General features: G+C 38.0%; 1 pseudogene; it reads right to left on the bottom strand.

Annotated features, from left to right (window-relative positions):
• Window positions 1-7,916: 7,916 nt before the first annotated feature.
• Window positions 7,917-8,034, bottom strand: LOC145135191 (U6 spliceosomal RNA; annotated as a pseudogene).
• Between the last annotated feature and the right edge of the window lie 6,612 nt (window positions 8,035-14,646).

Genomic DNA, 14,646 nt, shown 5'->3' with positions numbered 1-14,646 from the left:
GAATGAGAGTATGTTTTTAAAATGGAAAATTGTTTTGGAAATTTACGTCGTTACAAGTTGGTATCAGAGCCTTGGTTTGAGAGACTCGGATACACCTCCGGGCGTATCTGAACTCAAACTGAGGATTTGAGAGAATTTTTCATAAAAGAAACAATTTTTCCAAAAGAGTAAAGGACTTTTGAGAAAAGCGGAACGGAGCAGTGTGTACGATCAGCCAGTGCCCGAACGGTGATTTCCCAAAATACCCTTACATTATGTGTTATGAGATATTATGTGATATGTTCTGCATGCTAGAGTAGGCTAGGTATTCATGGTTAGGAATAGAGTGGGCCTGATTTGTGATGCCTTAGCCTAGGAGTTACTGCTACTATGAGATACTTCGAGAGTAAGTAGGTAGCAACGAGGAACTTATGAGTGGTCTACTAGAGAGTAGCCTGAGTTTAGTGAGATATAGAGTACTTGTGATCTGGGATCCTAGGAGGAGGACTTGGGGTGAATACCGATGCGTTGTGGAAGGTAGTATAAGGGCCCGTACTACTGGAAACACCGGATCGGTGAGTAGTCCAAGTAAGAATCCTCAGGGTACTAAAGAACAAGTAGGGTTGAGTATCGAGTGCGAGTATACTCGAACGAGTATACTCGAACGAGTCTCTGATTCTTTTGTGTTGTATTTCAGAGACATCATGGTTGGGACGCGCCACCACCCAGGAGGCAGTGGTACCAGTGGTACCAGCGATGAGGAGATTCGTAGGTTGATTCACGAGGAGGTGGCTGCGGCCATTCGAGCTGAGATACCAGAGATGTTCGGGTCTATCAAGACCATGCTGATCGAGACTTTTGATGAGCGGTACGCTGCTCTTACTGAGGCTGCTGTTGCTGCGGCCACCGCAGCTGTCGCTGCTGCCAGGCCGCAGGGGGGTGACTCGTTGCTGTACCGAGAGTTCAGCAACACGAATCCACCAGAGTTTGATGGGACGCAGGACCCGATTGCTGCGATGAGGTGGATTTCTGATATCGAGGGATGCTTCTACACCTGCTCGTGTCCGGAGCATCTGAGGGTTCGGTTTGCGCTGAACCAGCTTCGCTTGGGAGCGAAGGACTGGTGGAAGTTTGTGACGGCAGACTTCACTACGGCAGAGCTTACTACGGTGACCTAGGAGAGGTTCACCACGATGTTTCGAGATGAGTATGTTCCCCCTGTGGAGAGGGAACGTCTAGCCCAGGAGTTCTTATCCCTCAAGCAGGGAACTGAGTCTGTGACGGTGATTACGAGGATGTTTCATGAGAGGGCGTTGTTTTACCCTGAGCACGTGTCGACTGAGCAGGCACGTATGAGCCGGTACTTGAGCATACCGAGGAGGGATATCCGTGAGTTCGTGGCGAGCTCGTCATACCGGACATTTGTCGAGCTCCAGGCAAATGCCCGGAAGAGAGAGATTGAGCTGGAGACTCATGTAAGTAGATAAATCAGTATAATGACTTGGAATCACTGATAAATCTTAATTACAGGTTCATAACAATGGCTATGACTATAATTAAAAGTTACACTTAAATAAAATAAGCGTAGCTTAACTTACAGAATAATCTAGTGAAAATCGGGGATTATACGGGCAGAACTCTGATACGGGAGCTTCTATTCACCGGCTATCTAAAACCGCAGGGCTTCGCTAAGGTAGCTGGGAACTTAAAAACTAAAGAAATCTTGGGCTAAAAGATAAAAAATCGAGAGAGAATAGTTGGAAGAGGTAAGGAATCAAGTGAGCTGAAAGCAGCTATATATAGTGCAAAATGACCTGCGCGCCGCGTACCTAGTCGGAAGAGGGTGACGTGGTAGCATCTCCATGGTGACACGTGGTGAGTTCTTATGGTGTGTCAGATGCTCCCCGCACATCTTGTCTGTGCGCGTGGCTATGCATGATTTTTTTTATAAAACCTTTAAAAATTCATATCTTCTTCAAACTAGCTCCGTTTTCGACGGGTTTTATATCCACGCGTAGCTATTGACAAGATCTACAACTTTCATTTAGACTTCTTTGGCTAATTTTGACTTTATTTTTAAAGTTATATTTCTTACAGACTTAGACTATTAAAGTCTGTGTAAGAATCATAACTCTCTCATATGATTTATGTTCTCAACTTTCTTTATATCAACGGATATGTATGAACGAGACCTTCAATTCTCGTTTAGATTGTTTTTCCTAACAACCAAAAAATCTAAATTTCGGTATCAGTGTTGCACACTGTTGCACTGAAACTTTGAAAAGTCATAACTTCCTCTTACGAAGTCAGATTTGGGCGTTCTTTATATGCACGACTTCACTTTTATGATTCCTACGACTTACTTTTAGCTTACTTAGGCTAATACGCAGCCTATCTCCGATTCACTATTTATGATACAATGGCTGATCGAGAAACTTTAGAATTCCATACCCTCTGCATACGAAGTCAGTTTTGAGATTGCTTCATGTGTAAGAGATTCGTATCGCAACTCCTACATTTTCTGTCAAGATTATTGTTTAACCCGTTGTTGCTCATGATTTAAGAAAATAAATTATACCTGTTGGTTGCACTAATGGGCAGCACAGGGAAGCAGGGTCGAGTCCCTTAGCTTTATTTGGTCTTCAATTATCGAATGTGGCTTCATTCCAGAACATACCACATGAATTTCCTTAAGGAATTTGTTTGGGTCTTCGTTTTCTAAGCCTCTGAATGTAGGAAGAAGATGTATTAGACCAGATTTAAGCTAGAAATTCTGAGCTTCTGGAAAAGTGATGCAGAGAGTCTTTTCTTCTTCTTCTCCACTCATGGGTGATTTTGGGGAGTTGGGTTCTAAAGGTTTTGGTGTTTCATATTTTAAAGATTGGGTTTCAGAAGAGTCTGTTTTCTCGGATTTAACCGAGGGTGTTGGGGAGTATGTTTTATAGGGGTTGTTAGAAGGAGAAGATGAGGGTACTTTCGAGAATGATGAAACAGTAATTTCTGGTTCGTTCCACAAGGGATTGCCTTGTGGTGAGGTGATTTCTGGAGGTAGGCATGATGATGATGAACCAAAGAAACCAACTGATATTTTCATTTTGCTGCTTCTTTTTTCAGTTTTTTTTGCAGTTTTCTTAATTTCTGGATAAAAAACTAGAGGTGTATATGTACGGAAAGTTCTTGCCATACAAACTAATAAAAGCAATGTATACCCGACAACATCGCCAATTTGTTTAACCCGCTGTCATGCACGATTTAAGAAAATAAATTATCACTGTTGGTTGCACAAATGGGTAGCATAGGGAGCAGGGTCGAATCCTCAGGAACACAGCCTAATGGTCAATGCCTCTTTGCGTAAAGCACATAATAGTCAAAACATAAAATATAAAAAGGGTGATTTTTGGTTTAAAATTAAAACTAAAAATTGCAGTGAAATATACTAAATAAAATCAGTAATAAAAACGAATCCAGTTCTGCTGCGACTTTCCTAATCATGCAATCAGCCAAGATCTGGTTATTCCAAATACGTTATATCTAAGCTAGTACTGAGAAAAACTAACAAACTCTAGTATAATCTCTTTTACCTAGTTCAGTTAACTAAAACAAGCTCTTTAGTTAACCCTAACTTTTTAGTGTCTAATTAAACAAGCTCTTAATTAAGATCAGAAAAGTTGCATTAAGTTCTGTATAAAATTCCCAACAATACCCAATATTTCTCAAAAGCTCAGAAGTGTAAATATATAAAACTTCAGTTTGTATCAGAGTTAAATCATTAACACGGAACCAATCTGATATTTGTTAGTTATTACCAGTTGACAAGAACAATTACGGATTCTATTAATTGATTAACTGGAATGATAAAATCCTAGCTAGGTGATCAGACTAACAATAATTAAAAATCAAACATTCATTAAGTTCAAAACTGAAACAACTAGATAGAAGCACACAATAAAAACCAAATCTTATAACTGATCACATGAAAAGTACTAGTTTAATGCAAAACTGAAATCTAGGGTTTTAGCGAGACGAGGCCAAAAACGAATTATAACTAATAAAAAGATAAACTAACTGATTAATCTTTCTAAACTAAATGTAGGAGATGATTCACATCCTTCAGATCTTCAGAAATTGCTGAAAAGTATCAGAAACCGCCATTAGAATGGTTTTTCGTCGTCTGGAATCGTCTAACCTTCTAATCTGATCAGGAGGGTTGTATTTATATGCAATTTAGAAGCTTCCGGAACAAGATAGCAGAAAATGTGATAGCATATACCAAAAATATGACCACATTTTTGGTGATTTCTCAAGGATTGTCAGTTAATGAAGTACAATGCTATTTTCGCCATATTTTGAGTTGCGTCAAGGAAATGCGAGCGCATAAATAAGAAATACGATCACATTTTTTGTGATTTTTCTTCCTGGTGCCTTTTTCGACCTTGCAAATCCTCGATCAACAAATTCGATCGCAGATGTCCAAAAATGTGATCACATTTTTGCCTTTTCGGTCGCGATTCTTTAGTTTAAGCATTGCAAGTCATTCATCAACATCCTTCTTCAGTTCCAACTCTATTTAGGCTCCAAATATGCATCCAACTGCTCCCAAAGTACCGCTTCACTCGAAATATCTGAAAACGACACAAAAAACTCTAGCAGTACCGGAATTCTGACAAAAGACATGAGCTGAACATTATTTAAACTAATGACATGAAAATATGTAAAATGTGATGCTAAATGCTAATAAAAACTACCTTAAAAGATGCATAAAATGGCATCTATTAATTATTTGTCTTAAATAATCTTCTATCAAGATTATCATTTCGCCGCTTATCGATAAATTACTAAAATGGATTTATAATATGTAGTTTGGAACACACATAACTAAAGATGATCCTAATCGAGGATTTATATTATAATTATTATCTATTATATCTTAAATGTCTAGCCCGAGGTTTGTGGGCGTTATAATTATCCCCCCCCCCCTTAGGATGATTACGTCCCGAAATCATCAGCAAAACATCGTTGAATAGTGATTCCCAAGCCCCCTCTCAATCCTCAAGCAAGGAGTTTCCTTAGTACTTGTTTGCACACGGCACTATTCTATTTGATTCTTTTGCGCTAAACACAAAATACTATTTTAGGTTCCTTTATGACAGCTTAACAACCTACCGACCTAAATCCATATCCTTTAACTCTATTAATTAGGGTTGTACTTAAGTTCCCTAACTACATAGAGTATCTCTCATAACCATTTCTCATTTTCAAAAAATGTCAAGGTTCACGAATTTAACTGTTACGTGCCCCCTTTTTGGGTTTCGACTTTGCCAGTCCATATTGTTTTCACGTTATCACTAACATAAATATTTTTTTAGAAAGGACTCAGATCCATATATCTCAAGTTATTCTTGATAACGAATCTACAAAAACATCCTATATGGACTAATTCCTTACATACTTGATACCTAGGAAGGTATACTCTTATCATTTGGTCAATTCTGACTCACAACATATCGTGGTTTCTACACAATCGTGTAATATTAGATGTTAATATCTACGATGAGATCATTCCGTTTACCTATTGGAGCAGGTAAGGGTTTCAAGTTTCCTCATGATATTTAATGTCTTTTCCTTACTTTCTAAGAAAAATGCCAATTCTATCAAAATAATTATTAAAGCTGATAACTCTTTTCTTAGCTTCTGGTGCTGTAACTTCTCCGGATCTTAACGTTGAATCTGTAGTCGAGTTGCCTTCGCACTTTGGGTCTCCTCAACTTAGGTTCGGACCCTCGCTTTTCAGCCACATACAACCAATCAAAGCCCAGGTTGGCTTTGTCTCTACGATTGGTACTTTTTCTTTCTGCTTGAAAGAAATTCTTGATTGTCAGGATGACTGTAATACTTTCAATGTAGTATCGCTTCTTGTGCTTATAACAAGTGATCTTCTCGTGAGACACAAACGTAGTCCGATCAAGATTATGACAAGCGTTTAGATTGTTCTACCAATGTATATGCATACCAAATGGCATATGAGGGTCGTAATATTAGTAGCAATGATGGTTGTTGAACTCAATATTTTCTCTTCCCCCCATTCTAAGACAATTAACCTTGTCATGATCTTCTTGATCATAATTAAGGTTACTGAATACCGACGTACTACTAACGTCCTTATGCGTATCCCATCTATAAAAATCACAATTTTTTTGCAATTTGCCCAATGAGTATCAAACTTTTGGACTTCTACTAGCGGTGCTCAACTTGCACCTGTATCTTAATTCTTTATTGGGCATTCATTCCAGATCTTCGAGTCATAGATTCGATCTTTATTAGAGGCTCCTACTCCTTCTCGAATTGTGCTTTAGACTCGACCTAAGATGAGTTCTTTACTTTAGCTGTAGTAACAGACTGATTGGTCACCTTCTAATAAGCCTCTATTGTGTGGTGCATGCGATGCATGTTGAACTAAACTCTTGTCTCTAAAACTCTTATTACTAAAGATACCTTCCTTCATGTTCTAATGTGGTACAACCACATTATAGAAAGTAGCACTTCTAGCTACCAGGTGCTTGGTTTTTTCTAACGAAAGATGCAATCTTTTTGTCAATTACCTTGATCTCCTCCTCCGTTTTGTCTACTAAGGTTGGTTACTATATTAGACATGGTTCTCGAAACCAATCGACTTACTTCGCAGATTTATACTATTCAGAATCGGTTCTTTATGACCATCATGTTCTGAATGAAAATTGTCTCCTTAGTCATTACCGTAACAAACGTAATGATGGGAATGTATAAACTTGACTCAGATACTAGCTTCTTGGTAACCTTGCGACTCGTCCTGATCCAAGTGCTAGTCCTGTGCTTCCGGTAGTATAGGCCTCTACTACCTTTCACACCTACTCATAATCGTTCCAAGAATTATCTAGCAGTTTTCCAAGTCACCATACAAGAACGAAATCACATAGCAATTTAACACATTAAGTAGTATAACATAATTAGAGATTTTTATAACTTCTGAAATGATTACAATCATATTCAAAGCTTATTATACCACTTGCCTCTTATATCACGCTACATACTACAATATTATCTAGGTGGAACGACCACTCTATGTCTCGAACTTTCTGGATAAGCAACTTCCTTTTATTTACCCCCTGAAGCGATGTTTGCTTCCTCCTTTCCAGTCCTGAGAGTCATCCGCAATGCATGTGCAGTTTCTTTCTTTCTTGGGCAATCATGTGAAATATGCCCATTACCTCCACATGCGTAACATATCCTGTTGTTGAACATACAGTTGTTGGAATAATGACCAATTCTTCCACACTTGTAGCCCATTTTCATTCCATGGGTCCATTCCATAATTATTATTGGTGTTGGTTCTCCAAAAATATTTGGGGGTCGGGATGCTATGAATTCCTCATAAATGCATCCATTTCTTTCAACCCCTTCTTCGGTGTTGTCCTTCCTAACCCTTCATGCTTCGGTCTGATCTACGGTCCTACTATAATGTCCCTCTTCAAACTAATCTTTATTTAACACAGGTTCGATAACCGGTGCAGTGACTTATTTCCTATCTTCTTGGAGTAGTTGTTTGATTTCCTCTGCTAGCATTGCCCGGATCCCAACTTGGACTCCTGCCATTGTGACGGGTTGTAACATCCCCCTCTGGCACGTATCACAATATTGTCCACTTTGGGCTCTCGACGCTAAAACTTCCCAGGGGGTCACCCATCCCTGGATTGCTCTCGCCCGGACACGCTTAACTGCAGAGTTCTTATGGTATCTGCTGCCCTCACGAATTTAAAACGTGTTGTGACAAGGAAGGTATCTACACCCCTTATAAGGAAATTCTTCATTCTCCTTCCAAACCGATGTGGGATCAGGTGCAACCCACCTTCACCTCCCATTATAGGGTTCGACATCCCCGTCAAACACATCGACCCGTGCCCCAACTCTGATACCATTTATCGATTTGTGCGTGTCATCCTCGCGCAGGGGTCATGCTAACCTTCTCTGTATTGTTCCAATTTTATCGTATGTCATCCCACACCGGTTTGGAAGGAGAACGAAACATTTCCTTATAAGGGGGTGTGGATACCTTTCTTGTCACAACGCGTTTTAAAGCCGTGAGGGCAATAGATCCCATAAGAAGTATGCAGTTAAGTATTCCCGGGCGAGAGCAATCCAAGGTTGGGTGACCCCCTGGGAAGTTTTCGCGTCGGGAGCCCAAAGCGGACAATATTGTGATACGTGCCAGAGGAGGATGTTACATTGGTTCAGCTACTGGCATGACTTCCGGTGCCCGCTTGATCATACGAGGCTCTGGCTGTCGGTTTCCATTATTATTCCCCAATCCGCTCCGTGTTCTCACCATGACTTTCTATACACCAAACCAGGCGTTCAGCGTACCAAGAGGCGATTTTATTATGATAAGGAAGATTTTATTATTATTTTTAGATGTGTAGATCCTCTTTATTTCCCCAAAAAGTTACATGTTAGTTCTAATACAGTAAGTATTGTTTAGAATCCTGAACACATAAAATTTCCTTTCTTACCTTCAAGGTCGGCAATAGACCTTAAATTTCTGTCAATAACAATTCAGGTAAGCACCTAAGGCATGGTATGTTATATATCAGTTAGCATATAACACATCTCTTCCTAAAGTATGCCATGGTAGATTATAGCAAGTGAGGTATTCAACCTAAGCTATGCTATATAATAATTTCTTATTTAGCATATTATGTTATTTAAGGCATTTACCCTAAATTATTCTTGTGTCTATGTCTATTTAGGTATACAACCTAAGATGTTCTAGACACCTATCTCACCATCATTGCTTAGCATTCTAAGTTTAAGTCTAGAAATAAATCCTTATTCCTAGTTCGTTTAAACTAATATTATGATACCAACCGTGACATCCTCTAATTTTCATAACTAATTAAAACTTTTTCTTTAAGCTTTCAATTTCATTTTGTCATTGTTGCGGAAAGTCCCAGTATATATGAAACATTTTGAGTACAAGTGATTGTCTCAATTTAATAAAACCCTAAGGATGTCATAATCAATACAAATACATAATTTACAGCGTAAAGACCCTAATGGTCCGGAACTCTATTGCAGGCTGTCTCTTAATCACTCAACATCCTAATCAAGTTCCAGTAGCCTAATCTTGATACCTGTGACGCATGCAAACTGAGTGGGTCAGGTTTGGGGAAACCTGGTGAGATACATAGGGATTTCAATCCCATAATATACAGTTAAGTTGTCATCCTACTCTGGGAGATGACCAAACATACAGTTAAGTTGCATGATCTGGATTTTTGGTCATCCAAAAGGAATACTAAGATGTACTACCGTACGTAGCTACCGTACATCGACACCTAATAGTGTCATAGGACAGAGGTTTACTCTCCGTTTCTAACGCCCATGCCCACAACATGCTGCTACCAACTATTCAAACGTAATTGAAGTAAGCATCCTTTATAAGTTTTATTTCCCTAATAGGCAAGACTACCGGGCTTATGAACTTTCATTGAAATGCCAATTCTATTTTAGGAAACCCTATCCTAATATTAACATAGAGTATTAGGTATTTTCTTTATAATACTTTGATTATTTATTATCATGTAATCATATTATCTATATACTATAACACATATAGATGCGCGCCATTTCTTATGGTGTGTCAGATGCACGCCGCGCATCTTGTATGTGTGCGCGACTGCGCACGAATTTTTATAAAACCTATAAAAATTCATTTCTTCTTCATACGAGCTTCGTTTTCGACAGGTTTTATATCCACGCGTAGCTATCGATAAGGTCTACAACTTTCATTTAGACTCCATTCGCTAATTTTGAATTTATTTTTAAAGTTATATTTTTTACAGGCTTAGATGTTAAAGTCCGTGTAAAAATCATAACTCTCTCATATGATATCCGTTCTCGAATGTATTTATATCGATGGATAGGTATGAATAAGACCTTCAATTCTCGTTTAGATTGTTTTTCCTAACAATCGAACAATCTAAATTTCGGTATCAGTGTTGTACACTGTTGCGCTGAAACTTTAAAAAATCATAAACTTCCTCTTACGAAGTCAGATTTGGGCGTTCTTTATATGCACGAGTTCGCTTTTATGATTCCTACGACTTTCGTTTAGATTCATAGGCTAATAAGCAACCTATCTTCGATTCACTGTTTGCGATACACTGACTGATCGATAAACTTCGAAAGTCCATATCCTCTGCATACAAAGTCGGTATTTAGTGTGCTTTATGTGTACGAGATTCGTATCGCAACTCCTACATTTTCCATCAAGATTATTTGTTCTAAATAATCTTCTATCAAGATTTCCATTTCGTCGCTTATCGTTAAATTACTAAAATGGTTTATAATACATAGTCTGCAATGCGCACAATTAAAGACGATTTTAATCGAGAATATATATTATAATTATTATCTTTTATATCTTAAATGTCTAGCCCGAGGTTTGCGGGCGTTACACATTCGGGGTAACAGAGAGTCGTATATCGTATTCACTCAGCCAACACAAAACGAAGAAATGAGAATTTATGCATTTTGGAGCTTTTGAAAAAAAACACAATCATGGAAAAAACGATCATTGAAAAAAAACGCGATCATGGAAAAAAAACGCGATCATGGAAAAAAAACACAATCATGCTTTTCATCCCACAACTTATTTCACCTTGAAAAACCTCGAAGACACTCCACGATCAAAAACATGACCATGGTTCTCAAAAACACGATCGTGTTTTCTTTTTTGAGTCCATAAATAGCAACGTACTTTATTTAACTGGCGTTGGACACACGTTTACAGAAAAACACGATTGTATATCCCAAAACAAGAACGTGTAAATCTTCCGTCCTTATTTGCTTTTGTTTCTGACCTATAAATACTCCCTTATCTTCTCAGTTGAACCCTAGATGACTGCAGATGAGTTTCATAGCCTTTTTAGACGTTTTCCAGCGTTTTTGACGTTTTCTGACAAGATATGAAGATCTGAATATTGCGATCCGACCAGTTAGTCAAATTAGTTTAGTTTTATCTTTTAATTTACTTTTTTATTGTTCTAGATCTGATTTTAGCCATGTGTAACGCTCCAAAAATCCAAGGTAAATTTTTTTCATTTTTAAAACAATAAATCATACAAACGAGTTGTTCCAAAACCGATCAAAATGAATATATTATTTAAACATCAGAGTAATATCATTAATTGTCAATGCGGAAAACTCTGGGGGATGTTGTGCAGTCACGTCGGGCTCTTCCCTTTCAAACCTAAAATACCTGAAACCATAAATATGAAACTGTAAGCACAAAGCTTAGTGAGTTCCCCAAAATACCACATACCAAAACATACAAGTATCATGGGCTACCCCTGTGGTCTTTCCTTACAATGCCGAGGGCCAAATCCCGGTCTTACATTCAAGTGTCAGGGGCCAGATCCCGGTCTTTCATACAACTGTCAGGGGCTAGATCATGGTCTTCTATACAATTGCCAGGGGCTAGATCTTGGTCTTTCGTACAATTGCCAGAAGCCAAATCATGGTCTTTCATGCAAGCATCACAGAGACAACTAGCATTCCACATAACAAGTAATGGCCGACATTGGTGCCTTCGACCCATGGATACAGTGAGAAGACCCACCTCATAGTCTCAAAGAATAGTTGCAATGATCACTACTCTAAAAGCTATCTCTACCGGTCACTTATACAATTAACAGGAACCTAAATCTCAAACTATAAATCAAATTACCCAAAATTCCCTTAGGTCAAACTTGGTCAACCCTAGTCAAAGTCAACGGTCAACATTCAATGTCCAAAAGTCAATATTTCTTCCCAGCGGAGTACGCCCTGCATACCAAGAGAGTACGCCCAACGTACTCTGATGTTAACCAAAAGCAGGGCGCTGACCGCGTACGCGCAACATACCACTAAGTATGCCTAACGTATGCAACTCAGTCCCAAAACTCCATTAAGAGCTTATTTCATTAAGCCCTTACGTCCAAAACTCAGATCCAAGCCCAAAATGATGTCCTAAGTCATAAAGTTTCCAAGTTTATGACTTTGCATGGCTATAAAGTGCTTATTGTCTAAAACCCTAAGTTCTTAACCCAATAAGACATCACAACTCTTGTATGGAAGGGATAGAAGGGCCAATATCACATTTTTATGGTTCATAACAGCTCTATAATGGATAAAGTTTCCAACTTTATCCATTAGAATGGTCCCAACAAACAAGATCTAGTTTTTAAGTCTCAAAGGGACCCAAAAATGCATCTTTTTCAACTTAATTCACTAAGTACAAGTCTTCAACCTTCAGATCTGAATCAAAATGATGTTTAGATGGATAAAGTTTCCAACTTTATTCATAACAAGGTCACAAACTTTCAAGATCTAAACTTTATGCACTTAAAGTGACTAAAAGCTCATAACACCCAAAACTAGTTAGATCTAACAATTTCATCATCAAGATTCAAACTTTATACCTTTAGAAGAAAGATCAAGGTGAACAAAGTCTGGATTTACAAGCTCTAATGCAACCAACACTTCTTCAATGGGTTCCTTTTTCTCTAAGGTTCTCCAAGAACACTCCAAAACACTTAAAAACACCTTTTTGCTCACAAGGCTCAATCTAGGGTTAGGGTTACAAGTGAAGGTGTTGGAGAGGTGGATGTTGAGAATTGAATGAGTTTGGGGGAGTTAAGGAGCTTAAATAGGGCTCAAACCACGAAAATAGTGTTTGGGCACTGATCACGTACGCACAACGTACTCAATTTACGCACAACGTACTCAATTTACGCCCAACATACTACGGATGCCCTATTACGCCCAACGTACACGTTGAGTACGCCCAACGTACGCGACTCAACCCAAAACTGCCCTAACTTCAAACAGTCATAACTTCTTCGTTTCAACTCCGATCCATGGAAAGGTGTTGAGAATCTCTACAACCCTATCAAATATCCTTTGCTTTAAATCTTACCGAACTTAAATCCAAAATTCATAAAAGGCTCAAACTATCACTTTACGGTTATGCCCTTGGGCTCCAAAGCACCAACCGAACTCTCGGGTCACCTAATCTACATTACCCACATCCAAAGGGGTCTAAATATCTTTTTTCCCCAAGGCCCGAAGCCTTATGATAAATTATCTTCGGGTCACAGCCCCGAATCACCGAATGATCCCGAACAGGGTGTTACACCATGTATGGCTAAAACCCAAGTTTTTAATTCTGTAAAAGATCAGTACTTTTTATGTGATAAATCATTAGATTTGTTTTTTACTTTGTGTTTCTATCTAGTGGTTTCAATGCTTCATGAATGTTTCATTTTTAGTTCTTTTTAGAGTGATCACCTGATTAGATTTAAATCATTCTAATTAATTAGTTGTTGAAATCCGTAAATGTTTTGATAAATTGATAATAAGTAACAAGTATCAGATTGGTTATATGTTGGGATTTAATTTTGATATAAATTGAAAATCATATATTTTTACGCTTCCGAGCTTGTGAGAAATATTGAATATTACTGAGAATTTTACACTGTTCATAATGTTGTTTTTCTGATTTGATTCAGAGCTTGTTTGATTAGGGTAGTAAAAAGTTGAGATTAACTGAAGAGTTTGTTTTAGTTAATTAATTTGGTAAAAGAGAACTTACTAGAGCTTGTTAGTGGTTTTCAGTACCACCTTAGATAGAATGCATATTAAATAACCAGATCTGGATTAATTGCATAATTAGGAAAGTCGTAGTTGAACTGCAACACTTTTTATTACTGAATTTATTTACTTCATTTCAGTGCAATTTTTAGTTATTAATATTCTGAACAAAAAATCTCATTTTTATATTTTATGTTTCTGACTAGTATGTGCCTTACCCAAAGAGGTGTTGACTCTTAGGCTATGTCCTATGTGGATTCAAACCTACTTCTCTGTGCTACCCATTAGTGCAACCAATCAGTTATTTTTATTTGTTTAGACTTTAACAACGCGTTTTAACACTCCAGATAGCCGCAATGCCTACAAAATAATTCAAAAATAATGAAGTACCAGACAATCTGAATAAAACATGGAAGCGCCCCAACTATTAACTAAATGCAAGAATTATGAAGTAAAATGCAATGAAATGACAGAATTAAACATGCAAAATAGGTGTATAAAATGCACCTATAACCTACCATTCCACTTTATTCTATGTCGACCTACATATGCCCACAATGATTAAATCCCATACCATAAGAACAGTAAAAATTAATTCTCCGACCCCTTTATGAACCGACCCATCAGGCATCTGGGAGTCAACTTGAAACCCTCTTCATATTTGCAACTTAAGCATCGTGAAACATTTATCGGTCGAGAACCGTCGATTCCGATACACAATCTTTCTTCACTACATAGTCGGGTTCGAGCACCCTTGAAATGTAGAAGCCATTTCTATTATTTGATCATTAGGCAGGAACATTTGTGTATTTTTGTGGAAAAAATGGGAACATTTCTGTAATTCTGCTATTACTAAGGGGCTCTTTCTGTAATTTTGTGAAATGCAGAACCATTTTTGTAATTTTATTAAATTCAAGGACAATTTCTAAAATTTTGTGAAATATAGTGATATTTGTATGATTCTGTGAAAAGAGGGGGCTCGTCGCTGTTTTTCCCGGCAAA

This window comes from Lactuca virosa, chromosome 8 (genome assembly GCF_052849685.1).
Source record: "Lactuca virosa cultivar CGN04683 chromosome 8, Lactuca_virosa_CGN04683_v6, whole genome shotgun sequence".
NCBI classification, from domain to species: Eukaryota; Viridiplantae; Streptophyta; class Magnoliopsida; order Asterales; family Asteraceae; genus Lactuca; species Lactuca virosa.
This window is presented reverse-complemented; position numbering and strand designations above follow the sequence as displayed.